Here is a 5,000-nt window from a genome sequence, read left to right as displayed (position 1 = left end):
AACTCAGTATGATCATTGTTTTCAAAGGCGGATCTACTTAAAAAAAACTAATCAATTAAACTATAGACATTATATTCTTTCCTCTTTTTTTGACTGATTTGTCTTGGAAAGCATAGATATCTTTAATTCCCTTTCAAATGCAACTTATTTCACGTCAAGTCGGCTGGCATGTAATGGAATAGGTATAGCGGTTATTGCCCAGATCTCCCACAAGTGCATTATATTGTCTAACATGATTCACATCCTTAGTGCTGAATAACCTCGAGGCCAGAGTCAAATTAATCATAGGCAAACGATTTTCGAAGCAATTAAGTTATTTCAAGATCGCGTTTTCCTGTGTCAAGGGCAGCGATATTAATAAATGTAATGAATCCCATTTATTAAACCAACAGAAAAAAGCCCCCGCTTCCGATCTCAAATTTGAGTAGTTACTTTTCCGCAAGAAGGCTTTGAATTCAACCAATTTCCATCGCAAAGCAAACAAACCGGTAAAGGTTTTTATTTGCGTTAAATTCGATTTATTTGATTGCGTTGCTGACGGAAAAAACACAGATGATGTTTAATGGCGGTACAGTATCGAAACTCAAGAAGCCTGCAAAGTATCTCTACGCCATGCACCTGCTTATAAAATAAACGTGGAAGCACGTTGTTCTTTTCCAAGCTGATGTTTCATTTCAAGAAAGATTGAAAAGTGGACTGCTCGAATAGGCAGGCGGGAAACCACTTCTCCTTTAATTCGGTCAAGAAAGAAATTCTATCGTCCTCATTTGTCTATTTTTGTTGCTCTTATAATATTGAACCTCTTAAGGATTTGAGTTCAAAATATGTTCATATGAAATACGGAGAGCTAGCTCAATGACAGTTCCTGACAAACCTCCCATGAGAGGGTATAGTTGATTCACTGTGGGGTGTGGGGAAGAGCCTTCCGAGGCATTCAATAAGAGAACCAACGTCCCCGACAAAGATCATATGCTACATTTTTCCTGCGAAAGGCTGGTTTTACAAAGCGTCCGTGACAGGTAGTATGCTCAAGTAGGCAAGCAGGAAACCATATCTCTTTTAATTCGGTCAAGGAAGAAACAGTTATATCCTCATTCGTTTCGTTTTTGAGGCTTTTGTAATATTGAACCTCTACAGGATTTGACTTCTAAAATGCATTCAAGTGAAATACGGTGCTGTGGAAAAGCCTTCCGAGGCATGTACATTTTCCCTGCGAAGCGTTGGTTATTTGAGGCGTCCTTGAAAAGTAGAAAGTCTTTTTTACTTTGCTTTCAGTTTTTTGAGGAGATGTATTCACAAGAACTTGATCGTATAATCTCAATAGTTCTTCATAGTCTTGTATCTATATCAGTCCTTTTTTCCGATTTTCAGTCGACTTCGTAATCTGTCTAAAATCCAGTTGTAAGTGGAAGAATGACCTGTTCGGATATACGTTTCCTATACGCATCCTAGGGTAACTATTGTTTTTTCTTTAGAATGTTCTAGTTGACTATCGATCAATTTTAACTTGCAACTGAATTAAGTTTTACTTGCCAAAGGCGAGTAACAGTGAAATAATTCGGCACTTCTCGCCACGTAAGAATATCAGCGAATTACTATGAAAATGTCTTCTTTTTTTTTGTCGGGCAATATAAATTATGCTCTCCTTACATTTCATTGTAAGTCATGCTTGGGCCTTTTTTTTACAAAGGTTCTCGGCCGGTCGCCAAAAAGAGCTCTAATTCCGGCGAGTTTTATAGCTAATACTAGTGATCAAAGCTTCGTAGTTAGAAAATTAAATTCTCGAGAACACTGAAAACACCAGATGCAACCTTCTGACTGTGACATCTGCCAGTCACTAATCCAATTTCATGAAAACTAGACTAAAACTTTCCTTTTGTCTGAGAAAGAAAATTGTGTAGAATTAAACGATATTGTTGTGGTCCGGAACTGAAGGTAAAGGAAAATCTCAGGAAATATGATATTTGGAAAAACAAATCGAACAAAAAGACCGGCGATTTCGATCAGTGTTTAAATCTAGTGCCCACGAAATCGAATATTCACTTTACTGATGGCCACAGCCAGTAATATCACTCAGAAAACCACCTTCTTTATCTTTTACAATTCAACGAGTTTTCTTGAAATCTTTGATGAACTTGCGTATGAACGTGGACTCCAAAACAAACAAGCCCTAGTAGTTCAGGTTAGATGCTGTAGTTGTTAAGAATTGTTTTTTTTCGATTTGTTGGAAACTGCGCAAATAACGCAAGACCAGTCTCGTTTTATTTGCGGTTTACTCGTGTCAATTCCAAAGGTTTTCTCTCTCCCTCTTTCAATTTCAAGTTTAAATTTAGATTCCTTCAAATTTTTTTTAAAATTAAGGTTAAGTTATACAATACACGCGTGTAACAACACGCATGTCTGCGCGCGTCTGCACTACACGCGTGTCTTTCGCGTCTGATCTGTTCTTATGCACTTAGTGAAAAAGGACAGTCACAAATTTAATAAAGTTTGCAAGGTTACATTTCTTGGTATTAATTGACGATACGATTATCTCAAATTCTGGGGTTATGTCAGATTGTTACGCACCATATTGAACCTATTTGTTGTTTTACGACAGGAATCTGAAGCGTACCTGGTGCCTGGTGGGAAATTTCAAATGTTTGAATTATCTTGACAAAGATGGATTTCCTGTTGAATTGAGAGTTCTTTGCATGCCTTACTTGCCTAACGAATTTCACTGACGATTGGTTTTCTTTTGTTTTTGTTTAGAAATTGTGGATAATTTTTTTTCGTCACCATGTCTTTGACGGTCAGAGTTCTCCTCGTTCTAGTCTCCTTGCTCTTCATTCTTCGTGCTTGTGAGCCCAGCCTTTTTAGAGAGCGGTTACTGGGCAGGTCTAAGATGGATCCCGTGTACAGTCATAACACCTTAGATGCCCGAAGCCTTTATCGACGATTTAAACAAAGGTAATACCCCATTTACTCAAATAAACGCATCGATGTTTGTTATGTGTTTTTTTTCACTTCAGATGGGGCCGTTAACAAAAATCCATCTCATTTAACGAAGTCCCGAAAGCTGAAAATAAAGTTCGAGGGTTGCGCAATACAGCGACGTGATGCGATTCATATTATTTAAGCATGGACTTAATCGGATCCCTACCGATTGAAAAAAGTAATACCTGAAGTTCTTAGGTTCACTGAGCATATTGTGACACATTGCGACGTGTATGCAAAGTAAAACGAATCTAATTATGCACCTGTACTGGGCATGTATAGAGGAGGGAGGGGAGGGAGAAGAAATTTCAGACGTGTCTTTGAACGATCTGTGTCGCACTTGCAAGCAAACGTTGACCTCGAGCTGCTGAGTCGAGAGAGCTTAATTCTACAGAGCACCGCGTTGATGCGAGGGCGGCGTTGAATTGAGTTTTTCGGAAGATGAACTTGTCACAAGAAATCGTCACGGGAGGGGAGGGGATGCTGGGTTAATCCAGGTTAACGAAAGCTTGCTTGAACTCAAACTGGACAAACCCATTCCTCCCTTCCCAATTTTGCTTGTTTACTCAGCAACGTAAATTCCGAAGAATTTCGATAGAATTTCGCATGAAAGGAAATTGAGTGAAAATAGTACCCACGCCTTTCGTGGCATGATGAAGTTGCCATTTCAATCAACGGTTTCGTTTTTCAAATTTACTGTTTTATGGATCATTTCCATTCACTGTGTCACTTTCTGTCGTTAGAGAGATTACGCATCGCCGGTATCTTTACGTGAAACAGCAAACCGCAAACGGCAGAGAGATGCTTCCCAACAGGGAAAAGCCAATAGCAAGATTTCCTTCTAACAAACGGGATTTTTTTTATCTTTTCAAGCCAAAAGAGAGTCCAAGAAGCAAAGAAAAAGAAAGACGATCAACTGGAGAGAAATTCGTCAACACAACCTCAACGCCGACAACACTGCCGCTTTGCTGCTTGTGGAAAATAAACTCATGTGATATTATGTTTGAACTTGGTTTTGTTTTTGCCCTCATTGTTTCTCTACCGACTCAAACGAATGGAACGAACGAACGAAGGAAGGCAGGAATGAATGAGTGAGTGAGTGAGTGAGTGAGTGAGTAAGTGAGTGAGTGAGTGAGTGAGTGAGTGAGTGAGTGAGTGAGTGAATGAGTGAATGAGTGAATGAGTGAATGAATGAATGAATGAATGAATGAATGAATGGATGAATGAACTCCTTTTTTAACGAACGTATACACATAATAATTATTACGCACTAATAGACGAGTACACGCTCTTGATTGCATCATGGATAATCATGGCAACATGGCGGGAAATTAAAAGGTTTGTATGGAAATTCAAAGCAAAATATACTGTACATGACTCTACTTTATAGACTTTCGCCTTCATAAACCAAACAAATAATTTCATGTTCACAACTGAAATGAACTAGACTTGGTATTCCTAAATATTGCTTTTTTTTGTCTCTATGTCTGGTATCACAGGAAATCATTATGGCAGAATTTCTTTTTAATAAAATAATTTTTACAATAGCCATTCTATCCAAAACTATTCTGCCGCACCTTTGAGCGCATATCTTTTGTTTTGAAAAATCAAAAAAACAAAATTGCATAACATGAATACTTTTCATCGTTTTGGACTTTCTTACAAACCTTTGAATTTCTCTCCATCTTGCCCTAATTACCCATGATGCACTCAAGAGCGCGAGCTCGTCTATAATGTTGTGGTCCTCTGTCTACTATACATAGAGATTAGGCCTTAAGGACGTTCGCGCCCATTGCTACTGCGCATTTTTTCGCGCATGTCACGCACACGTCATGCATCGCAGACCACGCAGGTAAACACGATGCTAAAGGCGCAAAAATTTTCCACAAGAATAGAACGTGAAAGTATGTGGCATCATGGGATAGCTTTGGACCCAGGTCTTCTCGGAAATGTCACGCAATGGCTTAACAGTGCGAATAAACAATCGATTTGAGAACTTTGCAGCGATTTTACTCTCTTGAATG

The 5,000-nt window shown here is 38.8% G+C and overlaps 1 long non-coding RNA gene across 1 annotated transcript in view; it reads left to right on the top strand.

Annotated features, from left to right (window-relative positions):
• The window catches only part of LOC138053097 (uncharacterized), a 4,687-nt gene extending 711 nt beyond the window's left edge, over positions 1-3,976 (top strand). Inside the window, exons 2-3 of the long non-coding RNA XR_011133211.1 lie at positions 2,752-2,949; positions 3,850-3,976. This is a non-coding gene — a long non-coding RNA (uncharacterized lncRNA). The remainder of the gene's footprint in view (positions 1-2,751; positions 2,950-3,849) is intronic.
• The last annotated feature ends 1,024 nt before the right edge of the window (positions 3,977-5,000 follow it).

The sequence above is a fragment of the Montipora capricornis genome, chromosome 1 (genome assembly GCF_036669925.1).
Source record: "Montipora capricornis isolate CH-2021 chromosome 1, ASM3666992v2, whole genome shotgun sequence".
NCBI lineage: Eukaryota > Metazoa > Cnidaria > Anthozoa > Scleractinia > Acroporidae > Montipora > Montipora capricornis.
Note: the sequence above shows the minus strand (reverse complement) of the source record. Positions and strands in the feature narration are given on the sequence as shown.